The sequence below is a fragment of the Streptopelia decaocto genome (genome assembly GCF_964273445.1).
Source record: "Streptopelia decaocto genome assembly, chromosome: 18".
Classification (NCBI taxonomy): domain Eukaryota; kingdom Metazoa; phylum Chordata; class Aves; order Columbiformes; family Columbidae; genus Streptopelia; species Streptopelia decaocto.
The window spans coordinates 10,326,476-10,340,912 of NC_138673.1; the positions used below are offsets into that span (position 1 = coordinate 10,326,476).

The 14,437-nt window shown below is 53.5% G+C and overlaps 1 protein-coding gene across 16 annotated transcripts in view; it reads right to left on the reverse strand.

The window, feature by feature from the left end:
* Positions 1–14,437, reverse strand: part of MSI2 (musashi RNA binding protein 2) — a 191,437-nt gene that overhangs the window by 124,137 nt on the left and 52,863 nt on the right. The gene's annotated exons all lie outside the window — the stretch shown is intronic.

A 14,437-nucleotide genomic window follows, 5' to 3' on the forward strand; every position in this document is an offset into this window, starting at 1 on the left:
TTTCTCAATGCAAATATAACTGAAAAAGGAGTCCGGGTGTCATATCCTCACAGCTACTGTCTCAAAAAGAAGCGCCGCCTTCCCCCCGAAGACGGAGTGCATGCTCTTTGCCAGACAAGAGCTAATTACATCTAATTGCAGCGATGGTTTATGAAGTTTCCATGGGTCAGTTTAAAAGGCACTTGCAGAGTCACTTTAAAAACAATCAGATGACGAGAGACAGCGAGAGGTCCCGATGCTGCTCATGGCATCACCGTCCGTGGGGTGGATGGGGCCCCAGGAGCCCCCACGGCCCCGGGTTTGGTCCAGACAAGGTGATGGGTGACACTGGCCTCCCCACAGAGACAACCCGTCCTCCAGACCCACCATCCAGACCCTGTTATCCAGACCCCGCCATCCAGACCCTGTTATCCAGACCCTGCCATCCAGACCCTGTTATCCAGACCCTGTTATCCAGACCCTGCCATCCAGGACCCGTTATCCAGGCCCCGCCACCCCGGACCCGTTATCCAGACCCCGCCACCCAGGACCGGCCGGCTGTGACGAGCTGACCCAACACTGAGCTCAGAGCAGCCCCAGGTTCTCTCAGCACAGCACAAATCAACCACCACCCACATCTGCACTGCCACCCAAACCCAGCCGGGCAGCCATTTCCCTCGGTCCCCTGACCGTGCTCTACAGAGCCTCACCTTAGTTATTTTATTTTTTTAAGTTAGGAAGGAGAGGGGAAAAAAAAAAATAAAAAAAATCACAGTGTAAAAATTCAATTATTTTTTCCTGGCTGCAATCTCAGGCTCCAAAATTGAATCCCAAGCATATATTTTTCTGTAGAAAATTGTCATTTACAAATAAAGAATTGGCTAAAGCCAACTTGTAACTAAAGGATTTTGCAGGGCTGTCAAGAGCCCTCCGCCTGCCAGGATCTGATTTAAGATGAGGCCGAGCTTCTGTTGTCACACAAAAGAGGGAGGAAAGCAATTATTCTAAAGCAGTATTTGAAATTATCATCATTTTTATATTTGACCAAGAAAGAAATAAAAGGAGAGCTACTTCTTTTAGAAGCAAGATTGAATGTTAAGGGAAAAAAAAAAAAGAGACTACTTTGTTTCAATAGCTTCAGTCAAGGCAAATATTGGTAATGACAAGCAAATTCACAACGTTTTAATGCCCAGAGATGTGTTGCGAGCTGGGAAATGGCTTCAGAAATCAGCTCTTCGGTACAAAAGTGAAGCACAAAATTAAGTCTGCTCTTACAATGCGCGTGTTCTGAGGGGACAGTTCCACAGCTCTGAGGGGACAGTTCCACAGCCCTGAGGGGATGGTTCCACAGATCCGAGGGGATGGTTCCACAGCCCTGAGGGGACGGCGCCTCCAGCTCTGAGGGGACGGCTCCACCAGCCCCTTGTTGCTTCTGCCCTCAGCCCGCATGGGCCCAGCGGCTCCTCCGGCCCAGCTGCCGCGGACCCTCCCAGCCCCATCCCCTGTGTCCCCAGCGTCGCCAGCCCTGTCCCCCGCGTCCCCAGCCCCTGTCCCGCGCGTCCCCAGCCCCTGTCCCCCGCGTCCCCAGCCCCTGTCCCCCGCGTCCCCAGCCCCTGTCCCCCGCGTCCCCAGCAGCCCAGGCCTCAGCGCAGGTTTGACGCCGCCTGTCCCCGGCCGTGCCGCGGAGGGACGAGGCCGCTGCTCATCACCGGCTGCCCCAGGAGAGCCCCAGCAGACAACAAATCTGCTGTTTGTGCTGGAAACAGCCATTTCTTCCTCAAACACGAACACCAGGCGAGGTGCTGCGCTGGCTGACTTGTCTGTACTGGCGCGGCCTCACCGATTTTCAGTTATTAGATAACTGCGGTGGGACACGGACCAGCTGGAAACAAAACCTCCAGCTCCTGCTCTAACCTGCAAACCCTCTCGTGAGCCGAGCGGATGAGTTACCAGGCAAGACCCGGGCAGGGTAACAGCCCAATAATGCTGTGGTCCCCTCGGCACAGTCTGCCAGCCCAGAGCGGACACTCAAAGCTCCGCAACGCATCAGCCAAACGGGATCGAGCGCTCACAACACGTAAAAAAAGTAAGTATTCACTAACTCAGGGTTTTACCATACCAAGGTAACCCGCTGTGTATCAGCCACTGAATCACCAGTGAAAAAGATCTTAAAGCACATCAGATTGCCAGGACCAGGCACAGGCACATTCACACACGAGCTCTGAGAAAACTCATGTTAACCTGAAAGTCCCCAAACCCCTGGTTGCCCAGGGCTGCGATGGCGCAGGAGGAGAACACCCTGCGGGAAGAGAACACCCCGCGGGAGGAGAACACCCTGCGGGGCACCCAACACCCCGCGGGAGGAGAACACCCCGCGGGAGGAGAACACCCTGCGGGGCACCCAACACCCTGCGGGAAGAGAACACCCTGCGGGAAGAGAACACCCTGCGGGAGGAGAACACCCCGCGGGAGGAGAACACCCCGCGGGAGGAGAACACCCCGCGGGAGGAGAACACCCCGCGGGAGGAGAACACCCCGCGGGAGGAGAACACCCTGCGGGAGGAGAACACCCCGCGGGGCACCCAACACCCCGCGGGGCACCGAACACCTTGCCGGGCTCTGCTCTGTAGAGCTGAGAAAACACCCATTGTAATTATTTTTTTATTACAACAAAAAGCCCAATATGAAGTGATTTGTGTGAATCAATCACAACTCCAGGTTGTATGAATGACTCCAAGAGGTCGAGGTCACTCAGAAACCACAATACCTCCAGCTTCGCGGCTTTGGTTTAAATTTGCAGTATAATACATCTATCGTTCAGTACTGCAGGGCTCTGCAAAATGCAGATATTAAATGTTTTTGGAGCTGTTGTTACTGAAGGTGTCTGTCTCCCTGCAGAAGGAATTGATGGGACGGTTAGATCTAAGGCTGGTTCTAAAGTCCATTAATTGTAAGTACCTGCGGAATTGCTTTGTTTGTACATTGTGCCAGTGTTGCCGTTAATCAAAACACGTGTGACTACTACTGCGAGGAGTCATTCAAGGTTACAGCCTCTTTATTGGCTTGGCTTTTGGAAAATACATTCGCCTTTGTGTTCTGAAACCGAGCAAACACTCCGGGTGTTGCAGAAGCGCGAAAAAACCACCCTGCTTTAGCACGGCAGGTCTGCTGCTTTTAGGCCACTTCTTGCAAGGTTAAGGTTGTGATTAAATCAGTTTGGGGCATATAAGGTAAATCTTCTCTAAGCAACAGGCTCAAGATTCAGTAGCTGGAAATACAAGTCTCATCCCACTCAAACACATCACTGCACTATGTGGGCTCAACACAAGTGACCCGGGTACGACGCAGGAACTGCAGTTTTGCAAAGTCAGAGTGTCCGGTTCAGTGTCCATTAATACCTATTAATACCTCTGCCCACTCGCGTACCAGCTCTGTGCTTCGCTTTCCTGGTGGGCTCCCCACCCCAAAACCCTCTTGTTATTATGACTGTTCGGAACAAATACAGGTGGTTTTAAGCTGATGAAACATTTTGCAGAATTCCCAGAATCTCAAGCAACAAGTACTCCCCCCTCTTTACAGAGCCAAGCCCAGTCTATCTCTAACACAGGAGCTGCAGCCCCTCTTTTGCTGTTCTCCCCCCACCCCAGCACAAAGCTCCTGGCTCAGGAGGCGACGCGGCTGGGCAGGATGGGTGCTCACCCACAGCACCGACAGGACGCCCAGCGCCGACAGGACGCCCAGCGCATCGCTGCCAGGTCCTGTTGCAAATTAAATCTGCGTGCTTGGAAACTGGGCTCCCCAAAGGTGCAGGTGCAGTTGGAAGCGACCCGGGCAAGCGCGGACGGCGGCGGCAGGAGCAGCGGGATGCTCCGCACACCAGCGCCTCTTTGCGGGGAACGGGACGGCCTGGCCGGGGGCAGCGGCTCAGGCGCCCGGGGCAGCGGCTCAGGCGCCCAGGGCATCCTCTGTGGAACCCACCGAGGTTTCGCATCCTCAACTCCTCCATACTGTGCAAGCGAACCGCAGTACTAATAGTGAATCTAGCACTGTAAATTGCCAAAATTAGCATTAATTTCAGATTAAACTAATTATGCACATATAACAGTTTTCCAGAGCGCTCTCCTCCGCCCCGTCCGACAGCGTGCACGCGTGGGTGCGCGCGTACTCCGGCCTGCTCACCTCATCTGCTCTTTGGCATTTCATCATTTCTAATGTATCCGCCTTCTAAATAGGTTTATAATTGGAAAAATCATCTTTGGTATATATGCTGAACTGCATTTTATACCCCATTGTGTTGTACATTCAAACTACAGCATTACCTCTAATTAAAAACAACAATAACTCATGTAACGGGGAAGTGATCTTGTTAACTGAATTGCCAGGCTTCTTTGGCAGAGCACAAACCATAAGCAACAATTCTCCAGGTTTTTTTTTTGCCTCCAGGATCCTCATAGCAAGTTCCAAAACGCTGTTAAGAACCGCAGTGAAACCCGACGCGAAGCCCACGCTGAGAAAGGAGCGTTTCCCAGAGCTGCCGGCCCGTCTCCACTCACCCAACACCAGGAACCAGCCCCTGCCCCGGCGTCACCAGGCGGGTGACAAACGAGGGACGTTTTTTGCTGGTACCATTGGCTGGTACATATGAGACTCTCCAGCCCACAGTGGCAAGAGGAGCTCGGTCCTGTGCAAAGGCAGCACAGCTTCGCGTGCCACGTACAGCGTGCTTAGGTATTCAAAATAGGATTTCAGCAAGACTTACACAGTGCAAATAGCTTGTGCCCGACCCTGCGTAAGCTCACGTCATCCCGCGAGCGGTGACCGGAGCCACAGGCAGGTCTGAGCAACCAACGGGCTCTTTAATCCCAACAAGGAGCACAGATTCCCAGCAGGGTAAATCGCTTCCCTTGATTTCTGTGGGAAATACAGATGGATTGTATTCTCCCAATCCACTCATAAATGAAATTGCTAACTTAGTCCTTGCTACATTGCAAGTTTTTGGCTGCCTTTGGTCTCGCTGTTAACTTTGGGAGGGTCAGTTCTGGCTGCTGTTTTCTCTTCCTCCCTCGATGACTGCGCTATCGGCAGGAGGCAGAGCACACAAATGATTTGTCCATGACAGATGAATTGGCAGCAATAGCCAAAGCCATCCTTGGCGTAACACAAGCAAGCGCGGCCGGGTCCGGCAGAGCCCTCGTGCCCGTCCCCGTCCTGCCCGCAGCTCAGCCCGTCGCGGGAGGTCGTGCTGCCCGGGGGGGCCCCGCACCCCGGCACAGAAAGGCGGGTGCGTGCCCTCGAGGAGCTCCCTTCACGGAGATCCACGCTCCTCAAAACCAGCCCCAGCTGTGAGAGCTCAGCCGTTTTTTTTGAGCAAGATCTGCCTTCAAGCTTCATATCTAAAGATACAGTAAAATTCACCAGAGCCAGACTTCACACCCTCCAGAGAACAGGAATAGATCACAGCCCCCCAGCCTGGCTAGAACCAGTTCTATCACTTCCCTTAGGGCTGCTCCCTCCTCCGGTGCTCATTAACTCTTTGGCGCGTTCCAGAAGCAAAGCACAGAGGCAGCGAGAAGGGAGCACAGAGAAAGACCTATTTAAATCCTCCCGGCTGCTTTGGCTTCTCCTGCACAGTATGGTAAGGAAGGTAACCCTAACTATCCCCTGAGCACAGACAGCTCATCTAACATGCCTGATTACCATTCAGCAGTGCTTAAAAACTGCATTGTTTAAATGAAGAGGATGAATTTTTAAAGGAACGCATCTCAGGACCACAAACAGAGATCATCACCCAACACAACTACGTACCAGCGGCGGGATCTTTGCAATGCCCATGTAATGCAGGGACAAAGGTCCCAGTAGGAAGCAATTAAGACTCTGCTCCTAAATCTACAGGCTACTGGCAAAACTTGACATTGTACAGAGAGAGACAGAGCGCGATGGCGTTCTGCCCGGGGACCTCCCATCCAAAGCCATGGCAGCAACAGTTGACGGGAACGCAGCGTTAACCGGCCACTACAACATTCATCAATTCCTTGGTTAATGTTGTACTGTCTTCTGGAAACACCGTGTGCCGAATCCAGCCTGCGGGCAGGGCGCCCGTGTCCCGTGGCAGGATGTGACCCCACGGGCACGGCCACGGTCGACGTGCGCTGAGGCCCCACGGGTGAACCGGGGGGTAAAGTGGGTCCAGGTGGGAAACCAGGCTCAGCAGCTTCCCAAAGCATCCCAGTCCTCTTTATTACAAAAAGGAGGAGGAAGGAGCGTATCTGGAGGTTCAGCACAGAGTTTAACAAATCCGGACAGCACAGTCCCATGTGCAGACGAAGAGAAGCGCACACCCTGTGGGAGTTTACAAAATCCGCTCAGACCCCACCACCGAGGCCGCTGCAAGGAAAGGTCTATAGCCTCTACCGTGCAGAACGCACACACGACTTAAATACCTCTAAGCTAATATCAACTAATTTTTCATTCTAACCCTGTCAAATCAGCGGTGAGAGCTCTCTGTTCAGATTCTAGATAACGTTCTGCTAAAACAAGAAAAATTCACAGTGAAGGAAATGTGTAAAGCAATTTACCTCCCTCCCAACACACTCCAGATGATTTCTCTGAAAAGAACAAATGGAAAACTTTAACCCTTAGCCTTGATTAATTTCATCTACATAATCTAGACGCACATGGCAATCAGTTACTGATGAGCAGTTTTGCTTCATCGGCTGAGTCAAGCCCATGTCTGTGCAACACGCCGCTCGCGTTTCACCGGGGGATCTTTTCCTCTGATGCCAGACCACTGAAATCGCACCAAATGTCCAGATTTGCTTACTACTGCTCTTGAAATACCTTCACGAGTTTAAGAAATGCCGCGTTTTCTCGGATCCCGTGCGCAGCGGTGGGTGCGCGGCAGGAACGGCAGCGCCCAGGGCAGACACGGAACCGCCGGCCACGGAGAGAGCAAGAGCTGTGGCTCTAAAGCAGAGCAAATAACCCTTGACGAAGAATCGAAGGGCCCCGAGGAGCGGCCCGGAGGAGCAAGAGGGGAAGCAAGACGAGAAACACCGGCGCTTGTTCCGCAGGCGGGAGCACCGCGCAGCTCGCGGCCCGGGGGGATGTTTGCTCACCCACCGACCACGGGGCGAGTCAGCCGGGTCTCCATAGGGCTGATGTACCAAAGAGTCTGGGGGGGAACCTGCTGGGGACCGCGCAGCTCGGCGCTTAACACCATTGAACTCGCAGCGTCTGGAGAAGCCTCATTAGGTTGAGTGCGCTGCACCATCGAGCACCACGTCCCTTGATTTCCACAAAATGAAGAACAAAAATATATCCCCACAGCTCGATGGAGCCCGTGAGGCTTCACTCATTAAACATCTAACCTGCTGAAAGGCTGATTTGAAGATGCTGGAACAGTGCAAGACGTCGTTACTGACATTATTGTTATTAAAGGAAGAATAAAAAAATATTATTCCTAGCTCGGAAGGTCAGAGCAGACCACCACGCCACGATAAATCAGCCACGGTCTCCAAAAAGAGACATTATTTCTCCTTTACTCCAACATCTTAATGTGCATGACTTTTCTTGTGCTGGAAATATATTTCTATAAATCCTCCTCTGCAGAAAGCTTTGCTTGCAGAAGGGGAAGAGTAGCAGATAAAATACTACCCATCAAAATGAACTCAAGTCTCTAGTAACATAACTAAATGTGTAATGTTACAGATGTTTTATGGCCAGGATGTCGGATCCATTTAGATCATTTTTACAAACCCAGCAAGAAATATCTCCCTGATGCTGGAAACCACGCTAACAGGTCTCGGACCAGTTGTTTATCCGAACAAAGATGCTGCTGGGGAACAACAGGAACTACCGAGCAAAGCTTGGAGGGCTCGTTTCTCAGCCTTGCGCCGGCGAGCTGGGAGCCAGAGCAGGACGGCGCGCCGAGGGGAGCACTGCACGCCGAGGGGAGCACTGCGCGCCGAGGGGAGAGCCCTGCGCGCCGAGGGGAGCACTGCGCGCCGAGGGGAGAGCTCTGCACGCCGAGGGGAGAGCCCTGCACGCCGAGGGGAGAGCCCTGCACGCCGAGGGGAGAGCCCTGCACGCCGAGGGGAGAGCCCTGCACGCCGAGGGGAGAGCCCTGCACGCCGAGGGGAGAGCCCTGCACGCCGAGGGGAGAGCCCTGCACGCCGAGGGGAGCACTGCACGCCGAGGGGAGAGCTCTGCACGCCGAGGGGAGCACTGCACGCCGAGGGGAGCACTGCACGCCGAGGGGAGAGCACTGCACGCCGAGGGGAGCACTGCGCGCCAAGGGGAGAGCCCTGCACGCCGAGGGGAGCACTGCGCGCCAAGGGGAGAGCTCTGCACGCCGAGGGGAGCACTGCGCGCCAAGGGCCGTCCCTCCGCACGAGTAATGAGATCCAGCTCCAGCCACAGAAAACCAAAGGAAAATGAGGGATCGCCCAATCTGCCTCAAACTTCACGTGGCCGCTGTTGTACAACGACGGCACAATCAAAATAGCTCATCCGCTCACAGCACGTTCAACCCAGAGCTGAGGAACTAACGCACTTTGTCACCGCCCTTCGACCGCCGTCCCCAACCCAAGCAGGTCGCAGGTTTGCACACCCGCACGTCCGGCGAGACCAGGCGTGGGCACGCGGTGGAACCCCCGGCACCGCGGCACAGCCGGCACCGCCGTGGGGCAGCATGGACCCACATCGCCCCCACCCCATGCGCGGGTGCGCATACGCAGGGACCGTGGGTGCTGCGCACGCAGGGACCGTGGGTGCCGCGCACGCAGGGACCGTGGGTGCTGCGCACGCAGGGACCGCCGGTGCCGCGCACGCAGGGACCGTGGGTGCTGCGCACGCAGGGACCGCCGGTGCCGCGCACGCAGGGACCGTGGGTGCCGCGCACGCAGGGACCGCCGGTGCCGCGCACGCAGGGACCGCCGGTGCCGCGCACGCAGGGACCGCCGGTGCCGCGCACGCAGGGACCGTGGGTGCTGCGCACGCAGGGACCGCGGGTGCTGCGCACGCAGGGACCGCCGGTGCCGGCTCGCTCTGACTGACGGGCAGTTTTACTTCCAGAGCCCATTAGCAAGTGGTAACCAACACTGAGAGATTTATTACCCAGAATGATAACTGCCTCATGCTGCTTTGTTTGTTAATTGTCACTAGCTCTGCCTTCAGAAGGGTAGGAGCCTAATAAATCAGTTATCTCCAGGAAGAATTTATTCGAAGCTGTTAACATTGTAAACTCGAGTACTTGGCAAGAGATTCTGCAAAAACGGATGTGTTCATACATTGGCATTTGGATGGCAGAACACACAGTGTGACTCAGCACCCAGACGCTAATGAGACCATCTCTAAGCAAGACCTTGGTGGGCTGGGACTGACTTTTGTCCCCCAGAACAAGCCACCTTTCATTCCTCAGCTCCCCCTGGGCTGTGCCGGCACCGGGCAGCACTGGGCTTTGATTACGGCGCATCCTCTCCCCACAGCAGCTCGGGGCACTTGCAGAAACAAGAGAGAACTAAGCCCGGCCCAACTCCAGGCACAGCACCCGAGCTCGGGGACCCTCAGCCCCCGACACTGCGGAGCTCGGTGCTACTAACCAGGTCACAACCGCGGTACGACTGACGCTCAGGACGGTTCCACCACAGCTCCGACACCACAGCCCCGAGCTCAGGGCAGCCAGACACCTTTCTTGCCTCTTTCCGATAGCGATTTGCTACCCGTTTTTATGAACCGCAGTCTGCCAGTCTTCCCAGCTCCAGAGCTCTGCCCTGCAGGCACACACACTGCGGCGAGGCTGTGATGGATCTTCTCCGGGAAGAACGGCAGAGGAGAAAGCAAAGGGGTTGAAGGTTTGAAAATGTCAGGTTTTACATTCAGCTCGAGTTCAGCAATCCTTCATCCATTGTTAAATCACAGACCACACGCTGAGAGTTAAAGACTGATATAGGACTCCAGGGACTAATCGAGGAACCATTTCAGCTTCTAACTGTGCTCTAACCAGGCACTTAGGATGCAAAGCACAAGTTTGTGATTCTATTGTACACTGCATCAAAATGACTTTTTGATACATTTCTGCAAATAACTAATAAGGAAAAAACCGCCATCGCCCTGGTGTTTAACATAATTCTTCCCTCTGTCCCCATCCTTATATTCACATTTGTGACAAACAGCCGCTGTCTTCAATTAGCTCTACTTGATGCACGCGTGAAGCCCCCAAAATATGAAAGAGTTTTTATGCCACACCAGATTATCTAATGTGCGCATATTTTGCAAAAGAGCACCTTTAAAACACCTCGTCACAGAGAAGGGGAGAAAAAAGGCATTCCATTCAGTGAGAGAGAAAGGAATAGAAACCCACATAAAAGCTGCAAGAAAGAAACCGAATGCGTTTTTATATTAAGCAATCAAGTGCTGTCACACATTGAGAACACAAAGCGCTGGAGTTGAAGTGGGCACACTAAGGGCCTGGCCACGGGACGCGCTGTGCGGCGCACAGAAAGCGCTCCCTTATCGCCGCGGCGCAGCGAGAGGCGGCTCCGCTGCCCATCTCACAAACCTGGGGAAATAACTCCTCCTGACAGCCCGACAGCTGACATTCTCAACCCAAAAAGCTGGGTGCCAAGAATTATCAGGCCTGGCTTTTCTCTCCCTGATAGATGACAGAGCAAAAAACAACAACGGCCACACACATCTCATAAATCACAACTTTTATTGAATGCCTCGCCACATAATAGCAACAGTCACACTGAATAAAGACGCTTTTCAGTGCTCATCTGTAAAATACAGGGGGAGAATAGGGATCATTTCTAGCACTAACAGCCTGTCCCAGATAGAGCAGGTATTAATATCAGTGCTGTTGTTATTTCTTATGGAGTTACCTGAAGAGTTTGGAGGGTTTTTTAAATATTTCATTGCTTTTTAAAGAAGTACAAAAGAATGCAGACGAGAAAAACAGAAACTAAGTGCCTGCGGGACGGGGTGGAAGGGAAGACCGAAGGCTCGGAATAGGTAAACTGACCAAGTCCTGTTGCTGACGGCAACGTCTGCACTGAGAATCAACCCGGCCCTCGGGACACCAGCACCTGGGGCAGAACTGCCCCCCGGGCCTGGGTTCTTCTCTCTGGAGCACGAGGAGCCGCCTCAGCCCTTCGGGAGCGCAGGACGGGCGAGGAGAGAGCCCGCGCATGCCGATGAGGAGAAGGCAAAGGTGGCAGCCCCAACCGAGGCAAATTAGCATCATCTCCCAAGTCAATTAACTGGGAGGAAGATTGAAATGACAGTGAAAGGAGTGGGACTGCAGATGAATACGAGATGGACCAGGAGAGAGGGGAAGGAAAAGAGAACTTCCTAAAATAGCGACTTTATCTGACGGGCCCTGATTGAAGCGAGCGGGCCCAGAGCAGCGTCCTCCGGCCGCCCCGGGCCCGGTGCACCCGGCAGCGCCCCGCACAGAGCGACAACCGTCAGAGCATGTTGTGGGAGAGTAACAGTGAGAGAGAATCCCGTAACGCTCTGAAGAAAACCAACAGGAAGAGGATGATTAACTCTCCCCGAGGTTGAGCACGCGGTTCACCAACAGGACGCTCCCTCCACGAGCTCCTATCTAAACCCTTCACGTCCTTTTCCAGTAGAACACACGCTGGAACGATCATGGCAAGGGGACTGTGCTTCGCGACCAGCCGAACCAAAGAGCACTTGCATTTGTTGAGTCACCCACGACTGGTTCCGTTAAGCTAATCATAATAAAGATGTTATTTTCTCCTTTTATCTGAAATGGTGAAATATCAATAGCACCGTTCACCTGAACAGTCGAGAGGCACTTCACTGATTTCAAGAAAATCCTAAAAATGCATTTTAATCTCCCTTGTAACAGAAAGTTTGTAACACAATCTTTCCAGCACATAAGCCAAAGAAAGCAGAGGGGCACTTGTATATTAAATCAATTACCAAAACTTCCCTTCACGCAAGCTAATTAAAACTTCACGTGATCCATACCAACAACGCGATAGAGGATCACAGCTGGTGTTTTCAAAATCAAATCACAAAATAAAAACACAAAGAGGATCTGGGTCTGCAACCCCACCACTAACGAGCCAAAAATAGACACCCGGCTCACACTGAAATTCAATTCAGTGCAAGTTTGACACCCAGCTCCTTTGAAACTTGAGCCGTGGGCGTCATTTTGAGCAGCTCAGCCCCAGAGCAGAGTCTGCAGCTCCAGGACCCACGGCCGGCTCACACGCGGCTCTGCGCCCCAGGGGGCCCCAGGGTTGTGTCCTTCTTGTACCGGTGTTGGAGCGGCTGTAACACACACAAGCACTTAACTGGAAGTGAAAGCCTGATGAAGAGTCTGCCCAAGGCTTTGCAGGAACAAGCAACAGCTCAGGCAGCAATCCCGGGGGTTCCCGGGGTTCTCCTCGGCGCTGTGCCCGCAGCAGCACGTCCCTTGCACACCTGGTGCACTGGCTGAACCCCCATGTCGCGTATTACAGCACCACGAGATCCATCAGGCTCATAAAGAGGTGACACGGTTACTGTGACGGGAGGAGAGGCCGGGTCCCAGGTGGCCGCGACCAAGGGCCGGTGCTCGCGATCAGTGCCGGGGCAGCCGGGCAGCCCCTCGCTCCGGCACCAGGACAGACACGCCGAGTGGCACCGGCATCGCCACGGCCCGTTTCCACAGCTCCCCAGGGCTCCCCAGCATGGAAACCCCAACCTTGGCAGGGTCAGCTCCGCACCGCTGCCTCGTGCAAACCCGAATGAGCACCCGGCTCCAGCCGCGCCTGCCGGGCTGCACCGGCGAGCACAGGGAACCGCTTGGTTGGTTCTCAGCACCCCAACCGGGACACTGAACCAGTTCTGCGTTTTTCCAAACCAGAGGCCCTGACCTCGGATTTTATTAAATGCAAAACCCTTTCTGTGTCTGTTTCCAATATCACCTTTTTTGAGAAAACAGCCTGAGCGTATGTTCCTGAGGCTTTTGCCCAAATGGTGGGTGGGTGTTACGATAAACTTCTAATGCAAGATGGCAGCCACGTATGCCTGAACACCTCAGGTGAGGTTTGGCTCATTCGTTTTGTCAGGTTCAGGATTAATAGCATTAGGCCACTACCAAAATTAATGAAACAACTTCCAGGCTGAATCTGGGCCAAGATGCCCAAGCGAGCTCGTTTCCTCTGCCCCGGCGCCCGGTCCGACACGGCACAGCGTCTCCCGCGCCCAGCGGCTCCCGCGCCCGCCCCAGCGCCCACGCGGCTCTCCAGCCGCACGGCACGAATGATCCAGGGGAGTGATGACAATCCGCAGAGGAGACGCTGTGAAAGTGCTTTTATTGCTCTCGGAAGGGTAAGGAGGCGAAGGGAGGGGGTGGGGATTTTGTTTCCAATATCCATCTGCTCCTGCTGCTGTTCTGCATGTAAAATCACACTTCCGAATTGGTGCCATCCTGCCCGGTTGCTGTGGAAATCGCTGTGCCGTCACCGGCACGGCCAGCGCCTCCACTTGGGGAAGGAGCAGCAACAAAGATAATGTGCTCACTTAAGTGTTGCTCTAAAGAACCAATCAGCCAACCAGCCCAGATAAGGGGAAAAAAATTAGGAGAGAAAACGACAACCAGAGCAGATTTGCCTCTAAACCAAATGTTTTCTAAGTTTCCTAGGAAGGCATTAGCATTTCTTTAATTTCCATCGGTGTTTTTTCTTTGTTCCATTAAACACTGCAAAATCCACCATTAATGAAAACTCAAAACCGTCTCTGTTCACTAAGCATGGAGCCATAAACATCAGCATGGATTGTATTATTTCTAATCTGCTTCATGGGAAGGAGACATATATTTGTGTAAAGTGCTGCATCATTCTTTCTGTCCAAGGGCCCCATTACCAGACTGTACTTATTTGCAAGTCAAATTATGATGCCAATATTTGAATACATTTTCAAACCCCAAAAAGCCAAGCTGGTAGCTTAGGCCGTGCCCAGCTAAGTCAGCGTGACAGGCCCAGCGCTGGTGCCTGTGCTCATCGGCTGCTCCGATATATTTAGGCACGGGAGGGCAGGCGGGGGGAAGGGAGCAGCCGAGTCACTGAACTCACTGCTATTAGTAACCAAAAATAACAAGCACCGACTCAGCTGCATCACTCGGAACGATTCAGCTCCATCACGCAGAATGCGGTTAATGGAGAGTTTACCAGCAGAAGGGCAATGCCGAAAAGGACACATAACACACTCGGAGGGGCAACCAGGGAAGCTGTGCCCCAGGTTCACAACATGGATAATGAAATGCTCGCTTCCCTCGTGCATCCGCCCTCTGAAATTGCCTAAATAAAGAAAAAAGTTTGGAAGGCAAATTTTTTTTCTCAAGAGAGGAAAGAATGCTGTATATAGATACAGACTGCACGTATCTATTACGTAGTCTGATGCCCTTTCCGTCTCAGCTCCCGTCCTTGCTCAGACGCGCGCT